Source organism: Arachis duranensis, chromosome 7 (genome assembly GCF_000817695.3).
Source record: "Arachis duranensis cultivar V14167 chromosome 7, aradu.V14167.gnm2.J7QH, whole genome shotgun sequence".
Taxonomy (NCBI): domain Eukaryota; kingdom Viridiplantae; phylum Streptophyta; class Magnoliopsida; order Fabales; family Fabaceae; genus Arachis; species Arachis duranensis.
The window spans coordinates 42631432-42642662 of NC_029778.3; the positions used below are offsets into that span (position 1 = coordinate 42631432).

At 40.0% G+C, this 11231-nt stretch overlaps 1 pseudogene; it reads right to left on the reverse strand.

Annotated features, from left to right (window-relative positions):
- Positions 1-9180: 9180 nt before the first annotated feature.
- LOC107458899 (DEAD-box ATP-dependent RNA helicase 47, mitochondrial-like) lies at positions 9181-10442 on the reverse strand (annotated as a pseudogene).
- Positions 10443-11231: the final 789 nt, after the last annotated feature.

The following is an 11231-nucleotide window of genomic DNA, read 5'->3' on the forward strand; positions in this document are numbered from 1 at the left end:
AAGAGTGCCAAGCAGTTTAATTAAGAAGTGGAAAAATATTAAATACCTCACTTCAAGGCAACAGAAAGCCAAGAAATGAACAAACTGCTACCCAAAATACCTCTGAGGACAGTAAGAGCCCAGAGAGAAATAATTCTGGCGTTCAAATGCCAGAAAAAGGGTGGAGAGCTAGTGTTAAACGCCCAACCCATGCTCTGTTCTGGCGTTCAAATGCCAGAAACAGGCAAGGAGTTGGAGTTGAACACCCAAAGGAAGCTCAATTCTGGTGTTCAGACGCCAGAAACAGGTAAGGAGTTGGCGTCTAACGCCACTCCAGCTTCCACCCCTGGCATTCAAACGCCAGTGGGGGATCAGACACATACAAGTGCTGATAGCAACCCCTCTAAAAAGGCTTCTCAACCCACATCTGTAGGCAATAAACCTGCAGCAAATAAGGTTGGGGAATACAAAGCCAAAATGCCTTATCCTCAGAAACTCCGCCAAGAGGAACAGGATAAGCAATTTTCCTGCTTTGCAAACTATCTCAGGACTCATGAAATAAAGATTCCGTTTGCAGAGGCACTTGAGCAAATACCCTCTTATGCTAAGTTCATGAAAGAGATCTTAAGTCATAAAAAGGATTGGAGAGAAACTGAAAAAGTTTACCTCACTAAAGAATGCAGTGCAGTCATTCTGGAAAGCTTACCAGAAAAGCTTAAAGATCCCGAAAGCTTTATAATACCATGCACATTAGAGGGTACTTGTACCAAGAAGCTCTATGTGATCTTGGGGCAAGTATCAACCTAATACATGCATCTACTATCAGAAAGCTTGGTTTGACTGAAGAAATCAAACCAACCCGGATATGTCTTCAACTTACTGATGGCTCCATTAAATACCCATCAGGCGTGATTGAAGACATGATTGTCAAGGTTGGGCCATTTGCCTTTTCCACTGACTTTGTGGTGCTGGAAATGGAGGAGCACAAGAGTGCAACTCTCATTCTAGGAAGACCTTTCCTAGCAACTGGATGAACCCTCATTGACGTCCAAAAAGGGGAAGTGACCCTGAGAGTCAATAAATACGAGTTTAAGTTGAATGTTGTCAAAGCTATGCAGCATCCAGACACCCTAAACGATTGCATGAGCATTGATATTATTGACTCTCTGGTAAAAGAGGTCAATATGACTGAGAGTCTCGAATCAGAGCTAGAAGATATCTTTAAAGATGTTCAACCTGATCTGGAGGAACCAGAGAGAATAATAGAACCTCTGAAAATCCCTCAGGAAGAGGAGAAACCTCCCAAACCTTAGCTCAAACCATTACCACCATCCCTGAAATATGCATTTCTGGGAGAAGGTGATACTTTTCCTGTAATCATAAGCTCCACCTTAGAGCCACAAGAAGAGGAAGCACTAATTCAAGTGCTAAGGACACACATGACAGCTCTTGGGTGGTCCATCAGTGATATTAAGGGCATTAAGCAAGCCAGATGCATGCACAAGATCCTATTGGAGGATGACGCTAAGCCAGTGGTTCAACCACAGAGGCGGCTGAATCCAACCATGAAGGAGGTGGTGCAGAAGGAGGTTACTAAATTACTAGAGGTTGGGATTATTTATCCTATTTCTGATAGCCCCTGGGTAAGCCCTGTCCAAGTCGTCCCTAAGAAGGGTGGCATGACAGTGGTTCATAATGAAAAAAATGAACTGGTTCGTACAAGAACAGTTACAGGGTGGCGTATGTGTATTGATTATTGAAGGCTCAATACAGCTACCAGAAAGGATCATTTTCCTTTACCATTCATAGATCAGATGCTAGAAAAACTAGCAGGTCATGAATACTACTGCTTCCTGGATGGATATCCAGGTTATAATCAAATTGCAGTAGATCCCCAAGATCAAGAGAAAATAGCATTCACATGTCCATCCGAATTATTTGCATATAGAAGGATGCCATTTGGTCTGTGCAATGCACCTGCAACCTTTCAAAGGTGCATGCTCTCTATTTTCTCTGATATGGTGGTAAAATTTCTGGAAGTCTTCATGGATGACCTTTCAATATTTGGAGACTCATTCAGCTCCTGTCTTGACCATCTAGCACTTGTTCTAAAGAGGTGCCAAGAGACTAACCTAGTTTTAAACTGGGAAAAATGTCACTTTATGGTGACTGAAGAAATTGTCATCGGGCACAAAATTTCAAACAAGGGAATAGAGGTGGATCAAGCTAAGGTAGATGTAATTGAAAAATTACCACCACCTGCCAATGTTAAGGCAATCAGAAGCTTTCTGGGGCATGAAGGATTCTATAGGAGGTTTATAAAGATTTTTCAAAAATCGCCAAACCTCTGAGTAATCTGCTAGCTGCTGACATGCCATTTATCTTTAATAAAGAGTGTCTGCAGGCGTTTGAGACTCTGAAAGCTAAGATGGTCACAGCACCAGTCATCTCTGCACTAGACTGGACATTACCATTTGAACTAGTGTGTGATGCCAGTGATCATGCCATTGGTGCAGTGTTGGGACAAAGGCATGACAAGCTTCTGCATGTCATTTATTATGCCAGTCGTGTTTTAAATGACGCACAGAAGAACTACACAACCACAGAAAAAGAGTTACTTTCAGTGGTTTACGTCATTGACAAGTTCAGATCTTATTTAGTAGGATCAAAAGTGATTATGTACATTGACCATGCTGCTCTTAAATATCTACTCACAAAGCAGGATTCAGAACCCAGACTCATAAGATGGGTGTTACTTCTGCAAGAGTTTGATATAGAAATAAGAGACAGAAAAGGGATAGAGAACCAAGTAGCATATCACCTGTCCCAAATAGAACCAGTAGAAGGGGCGTCCCTCCCTCTTACTGAGATCTCTGAAAACTTTCCGGATGAGCAACTCTTTGCCATCCAGGAAGTACCATGTTTGCAGACATTGCAAACTACAAGGTTGTGAGATTCATACCCAAAGAGTATAGTAGGCAACAATCAAAGAAATTGATCACAGATGCAAGGTACTATCTTTGGGATGAACCATATCTCTTCCAGAGATGTGCAGACAGAGTAATCCGTAGATGTGTGCCTAAAGAAGAAGCACAGAAGATCCTATGGCATTGCCATGGATCACAATATGGAGGACATTTTGGAAGTGAGCGAACAGCCACAAGAGTCCTCCAATATGGCTTCTATTGGCCTACTCTCCATAAAGACTCCCGAGAGTTTGTACTTAATTGTGACAGTTGCCAAAGATCTGGCAATCTGCCCCACAATTATGCCATGCCTCAACAAGGGATCTTGGAGATTGAGTTGTTTGATGTATGGGTATTGACTTCATGGGGCATTTCCCACTATCATACTCAAACACTTATATTCTGATGGCAGTGGATTATGTATCCAAATGGGTGGAAGCTATTGCAACACCCACTAATGATACTAAGACAGTGCTGAAATACCTCCAAAAATATATCTTCAGCATATTTGGTGTCCCTAGAGTACTAATCAGTAATGGGGGCGCTCATTTCTGCAATAAACAGCTTTACTCTGCTATGATTCGATATGGAGTCAGCCACAGGGTGGCAACTCCATATCATCCACAGACAAATGGGCAAGCTGAAATCTCTAAAAGAGAACTTATAAGAATCTTGGAACGGACTATGATTAACCGTAGAAGGGATTGGGCAAGAAGCTTGGATGATGCTCTGTGGGCATACAGAACAGCATTCAAGACTCCTATATGGACCTCTCCATACCAGCTTGTGTATGGAAAAGCCTGTCACTTGCCAGTGGAACTAGAACACAAGGCCTACTGGACAACCAAATTCCTAAACCTTGATGCCAAGTTAGTTGGAGAAAAATAATTGCTCCAGTTAAATGAGCTAGAGGAATTCAGACTCAATGCTTTCGAAAATGCAAAAATTTACAAAGAGAAAGTAAAAAGATGGCATGATAAGAAGCTGTCATCCAGAGTCTTTGAGCCGGGGCAAAAAGTTCTGCTGTTTAATTCTAGGCTCAGAATATTCCCCGGGAAATTGAAATTCCAGTGGAGAGGTCCATATGTGATTACAAGTGTGTCACCATATGGATATGTAGAGTTTCAGGATAATGATTCTAACAAAAAGTTCATTGTTAATGGACAGAGAGTCAAATATTATCTTGAAAGCAATTTTGAGCAAGAATGCTCAAAACATATACTTGATTAAAGTTCAGTAATAGTCCAGCTAAAGATAATAAAGAAGTGCTTACTGGGAGGCAACCCAGCCATTAACAAAGCTTATTTGTTAATTAATTGAATTTTACAGGTTCATATTAATTATCTTCAAGGTAAAATAGCAATTGCATGAGTTCACAGAGTTACAGAAGGATTCAAAGGATAAAACAGCAAAAAGAAGCTCACTGGTGCGAAAAAGCCAGTAAGAGCTGTTTTGGGCGTTAAACTTCCAAAAGGAGCATCTACTGGGCGTTTAACGCCAGTAGAGATAGCCATATGGGCGTTAAACGCCAGAAAGAAGCAACTTCTGGGTGTTCAACGCCAGATTTGCAGCATCTTGGGCGTTCAGAAAAACGCCCAGTGATAAAGGATTTTCTGGCGTTTAACGCCAGCCAAATGCTACAGCTGGGCGTTAAATGCCCAGAAGAAGCTACAAATGGGCGTTAAATTCCCAAAACATGCAGCGTTTGGGCGTTTAACGCCAGGATTGTGGGGAGGAGGTAAATTCGTTTTTCACTTCAAATTTTTTCCATTTTTCATGTTTCAATTCATGATTTCTTGCATAAACATGTTACAAACTCTCATCTTTCAACTTCAATTCCAAAAATTTTTAATCCTAAACTTGTTTCTTAATTCTTCTTCAAAATCTTTTCAAACCTTTTTCAAAACTCAATTATCCTTTTAAATTCTTTTCAAATTCTTTTCAAATCTTTTTAAACTCATCATATCTTCTTTTCAAAATTCAGATTTATCTTTTTCAAATATCTTTTATAACTTTTCAAATTTTCAATTATATCTTTTTCCTATCTTACTTATCTTTTACAAATCATATCTTCTATCTTATCTTTTTCAAAATTTTCGAAAACCCCAACCCCTTCCCTTTAAATCCACATTCGGCCTCCCTCCTCTCCTCCACAATTCGAAATTGGCTCTCCTCTAATCCTTCTCCTTTCCTTTCTTTTGCTTGAGGACAAGCAAACCTCTAAGTTTGGTATGTTTATCCATGATCACTAAACCAATACCCACCAAGATCATGGCTCCTAAGGGAAAACAAACCACTCCAAGAGGCAAGAAAGAGAATATTCCAAAACCACTTTGGAATCAAGGGAAGTTCTTAACCAAAGAACATTTAGACCATTACTACAAAATAATGGGTCTAAGGTTAGTGATCCCAAAAGTTAAATTTGATCTGAAAGAAGACGAATATCCAGAGATCCAAGAGTAAATTCGAAACAGGAGCTGGGAAATCCTAGCTAATCCTGAAACAAAGGTAGGAAGAAACATGGTTCAGGAATTGTACTTTAATCTGTGGCAAACAGACAGGCAAAGAATAGCTGGAACCGCCTTCTATGACTATCGGACTTTGGTCAGAAGGAAGATTGTTCACCTTCACCCTGACAAAATCAGGGAGATCTTTAAGCTACCTTAGCTGAAAGATGACCCAGACTCCTTTAGTAGGAGAATGATGAGAACAAATAAGGGCTTGGATGAAATTCTAGAGGACATATGCCTCTTTGGAACCAAGTGGATAACCAGCACAAAGGGTGTCCCAAATCAACTCAAGAGAGAAGATCTCAAACCAGTCACCAGAGGCTGGCTGGACTTCATTGGGCGTTCTATACTGCCCACTAGCAACCGCTCTGAAGTCACCATCAAAAGAGCAGTAATGATCCATTGCATTATGCTTGGAAAAGAAGTGGAAGTTCATCAGCTGATCTCTTGTGAACTTTACACAATTGCAAACAAGAACTCCAAAGATGCCAAATTGGCTTATCCAAGCTTAATATCTATGTTATGTAAAGATGCTGGGGTGAAGATGGGAGTAACTGAGTATATCTCAGTTGAGCGACCAATCACCAAAAAGTCAATGGAAGGACAACAAATGCAGGATGACCCCATCAAGAGGAAAGCACAAGAGTTCTTCCCGAAAATTCCTCAAATTGAATACTGGGAGCGCCTTGAAGCATCTGTCACCAAGTTGCAAGAAGCTATGGAGCAACTGAAGGAAGAACAGCAAAATCAAAATAGCATGCTTTGCAAACGGCTTAAGGAACAAGAAGAGCAAGGGCGTGAACTGAAGCAACTGAAGCGTCAGAAGCTGTCTCATAAAGGGCCAAGCACACCACAGATTAAAGGAGCATCCACCTCTCAAAATAAAGGTTGTTGAGTCCTAATCTTAGCCTTAGCTCTGTGATAGTTGTTCTTATTAGGAATTTACCTTAGAAGTTATATATGAGTAGTAGTAATTAGTAATCTATTTTGATTTTATCTCCAATTAAGTTATAATTTATTTTTCTCATCATCATCAAACATGAATAAAATAGTAGATTTTTAGAATAAAGAGGCAATATTTTTTTCGAGTTTTTAATAAGGAAAATTCTAATTATTTAGATATGGTGGAAATACTTTTTGTCTTCTGAATGAATGCCTGAACAGTGCATATTTTTTATATTGAATTTTATGAATGTTAAAATTGTTGGCTCCTGAAAGAATGATGAACAAGAGAAATGTTATTGATAATCTGAAAAATCATGAAATTGATTCTTGAAGCAAGAAAAAGCAGAAAAAAAAAAGAGAGAATGAGCAGTAGAAAAAGCCAATAGCCCTTAAAACCAAAAGAAAAGGGTAAAAAGGATCCAAGGCTTTAAGCATTAATGCATAAGAGGGCCCAAGGAAATAAATCCAGGCCTAAGCGGCCAAATTAAGCTGTCCTTAACCATGTGCTTGTGGCATGCAGGTCCAAGTGAAAAGCTTGAGACTGAGTGGTTAAAGTCGTGAAACAAGGCAAAAGAGTGTGCTTAAGAACTCTAGACACCTCTAATTGGGGACTCTAGCAAAGCTAAGTCACAATCTGAAAAGGTTCACCCAGTTATTTGTCTGTGGCATTTATGTATCCGGTGGTAATATTGGAAAACAAAATGCTTAGGGCCACGGCCAAGACTCATAAAGTAGCTGTGTTCAAGAATCAACATACTAAACTAGGAGAATCAATAATACTATCTGAATTCTGAGTTCCTAATGGATGCCAATCATTCTGAATTTCAATGGATAAAGTGAGATACCAAAACTGTTCAGAAGCAAAAAGCTACTAGTCCCGCTCATCTAATTAGAATCTCAGCTTCACTTAAAATTTTGAGATAATATTGCTTTTTGATTTCTTTTTATCCTATTTTATTTATCTAGTTTCTTGGGGACAAGCAACAGTTTAAGTTTGGTGTTGTGATGAGCGGATATTTTATACGCTTTTTGGGGTAATTTCATGTAGATTTTAGTGTGTTTTAGTTAGTTTTTAGTATATTTTTATTAGTTTTTAGGCAAAATTCTATTTCTGAAAGTTACTATGAGTTTGTGTGTTTTTTTGTGATTTCAGGTATTTTCTAGCTGAAATTGAGGGAGCTGAGCAAAAATCTGATTCAGGCTGTAAAAGGACTGCTGATGCTGTTGGATTCTGATTGCTCTGCACTAGGAATGGATTTTTTAGAGCTACAGAAGTCCAATTGGCACGCTCTAAATTGGGGTGGAAAGTAGACATCCAGGGCTTTCCAGCAATATATAATAGTCTATACTTTTCGGGAAGATAAACGACGTAAACTGGCATTTAACGCCAGTTCCATGTTGCATTCTGGCGTTGAACGCCAGAAACAGGTTGCAAGTTGGAGTTAAACGCCAGAAACAGGTTACAACCTGACGTTTAACTCCAGAAACAGCCCAGGCACGTGAGAAGCTCAAGTCTCAGCCCCAGCATACACCAAGTGGGCTCCAGAAGTGGATTTCTGCATTATCTATCTTAGTTTACTCATTTTCTGTAAACCTAAGTTACTAGTTTAGTATTTAAACAACTTTTAGAGACTTATTCTATATCTCATGACATTTTAGATCTGAACCTTGTACTTTGTGATGGCATGAATCTTTAAACTCCATTGTTGGGGGTGAGGAGCTCTGCAGTGTCTCGATGAATTAATGTAATTATTTCTGTTTTCTATTTAAACACGCTTGTTTCTATCTAAGATGTTCATTCGCACTTCAATATGAAGAAGGTGATGATCCGTGACACTCATCACCATTCTCAACCTATGAATGCGTGCATGACAACCACCTCCGTTCTACATTAGACTGAATGAGTATCTCTTAGATTCCTTAATCAGAGTCTTCATGGTATAAGCTAGAATTCATTGGCAGCATTCTTGAGAATCCGAAAAGTCTAAACCTTGTATGTGGTATTCCGAGTAGGATTCAGGGATTGAATGACTGTGACGAGCTTCAAACTCGCGAGTGTTGGGCGTAGTGACAGACGCAAAAGGATCAATGGATCCTATTCTGAGATGATTGATAACCGACAGATGATTAGCCGTGCAGTGACAGTGCATTTGGACCATTTTCACTGAGAGGACAGATGGTAGCCATTGACAACGGTGATCCACCAACACACAGCTTGCCATAGAAGGAACCTTGCGTGCGTGAAGAAGATGACAGTAGGAAAGCAGAGATTCAGAAGCCAAAGCATCTCCAAAACTCCAACACATTCTCCATTACTGTGTAACAATCACTAATTTCATTCTCTTTTACTTTTTACAATTGAAACTAAAGAACCCTATTGGTATCCTGACTAAGAATAATAAGATAACCATAGCTTACTTCAAGCCAACAATCTCCGTGGGATCGACCCTTACTCACGTAAGGTATTACTTGGACGACCCAGTGTACTTGCTGGTTAGTTGTGCGGAATTACATAGTGTGAGTGTAATTTTTGTGCACCAGATTACATCAGCAGATTCAAAACCAGCATCAAATTTCATACTGAATTACTGAGGTCACAGAAAGTGATTATAAGAGGAGAAAAAGAGAAAAAAAATTGAATTCAGATTTGAAACATTATAAGAACTTGATAACAACAATCAGATATGAGGAAAAAGAAAGATGCAGATGAAAGGGACTCTGTCAACTATAGTTGATTACATGCTCGACTTACAGCATAAATTATAAGGTGAGTTTCTGTTTTAGAATATGCACTTGCAAGTAGAAGTTGTCTATTCTTGAAAATATACAAGAGCTAAATCCTAGAGTATAGCTTTGTAAACCTCAACTAAACCTCATTTTCTTGAAGTGCTGAGTGCTTTCTCTTCTTGGTTGACAAGCATCTTTCCCTCGACAAAATCGCAGAATGCCACAATTACTCCAAGCTGCTCTCCATTTTCTTCACAATAAAAACTTCGGACTCTTCACATATGGTTAGCACTGTACCATCCCTACCAAGCCGACCAGTTCGGCCAGCTCGGTGTGCATAGTGAGTTGAATCCGTAGGTAAGTCCAGATTAACCACAAGATCACATTCTGCCACATCCAAACCCCTAGCTAATAATTCGTTTGTCACCAAAATTCTCACCTCGCCATTCTTGAATTTCTTCAAATTTGATGACCTGGCAAGCTTCCCAAGATCCCCATGCAACTCTGCCGCTATCATTCCACGGGCCTCCAGCTTGAAGACGACATCCTTTAGTTGCTTAGTGTTGTTCATGAAAGCTATTACAACTTTTGCATCCAGGGCATGAATACACTTTCTCATGGTATCGACCTTGTGCTGTAACCTCGCTACACAGTAATAGTATTTCAAAGCCGGAGGCAAACTCTCTACTAATGCCTGATATGGCTTAGTTGGGTCTGGAGTAGAACCGACTTAAGGCCTTGAAAAATTGATAGGGCCCGAAGGCGAGACAGTATCAAGCAGGATAACTTTCTTAGCTTGGACGAGAAATGGATCACATCCCCAGCTCCTCGCTGCTCTTACAACAGAAAATGGCACAGTTGCAGACACCATAATTAACTGACGCTCAGTCCTTTTAACATTTGAATCCGGGTCTGTACCTGATCTCCTGCCTACATGCTCCAATATCCGGTGCATGTCCTCACAAAAATTGAATGACAAGAGCTCATCAACTTCATCCAATACCAAATAGCGACAGCCATGTGTCCGAAGCTTCCCTGCTGTACTAAGTTCCGCTATTCTACCAGGTGTGCCAACAAAAGTGGCAGACTTATTCTTCTTAAGAGCTTCTTCCTGCCTAGTTCAGTTCGCACCTCCCATAAGCTGCTAAACCACTTTCTTGTTCTCCACTCCTAGTATCTTCCCCGAACCTGTGTAAGACTGAATTATGACATCATGGTTCTGCAGAATGGTAGGAACAGCTGCAGACTGAACTTCAGTTGGAACATTGAACCCCTCTTTCTCCAATTTCTCAATCAAAACAAGGGGCAACCCAAGTTAGTTAGTTTGCATATTTGTTTCAATTCTGTTTAATGTAGGTTAGTTAGATATCCATGTTTGTAGTGGATTTTAGGTGGTTTGGTAGCTAGGATGTGGTTAGTGGATTTAGGTCTGATAATTGCACCGTTCTTGCTGCTTGCTTTATCTGTCTCGTAATTTTGGATTTGCTGTGTTGTTGCTACTGCTAATATGTTGTTCATTACTGTTTAATGCTGTTTTGACATTTTCCCACCTAAATTGCATTTTTGGTTTCAGATTGAATTTGCTTTTTCTAAATTCATGTGACTTGCTATTTGCTACTCTTTTATGCACTACTTTAATGTCATATGAACTGAATTTCTGCTGCTATTTATTACCTGGGAACGTCCAATTTTTAGCCGGCATGTGATGCGTGAGCATCTTTCCTATCTTTTCCTAGTGAATTTGCATATAATTTGTGGAGTTTAATAAAGAATTAATTATCTTTTAGCCAATATGGATGCTACTTTAAGTCTTTTGCAATTCTGTTTATTTTAGGTAGCATTCGGCTGGATCTGATGGAGTTTCTACAGCACAAGAACAAAAGGAGAGTGGCAGCGAGGAGCGACGCATACACGTGACTGACGCGTGCGCATGATTTAGAGCTTTCCATGGCGACGCGTCCGCATGACTGACGTGTATGCGTGATTTGAAGAATTGCACAGCGAAGCATGCGCGTGACCGACGTGTCCATGTGACTTGCGAAAAAGACCATGAACGCATACGCGTGACTGACGCGTACGCATGACATGCGCCACGTGCAAAAAA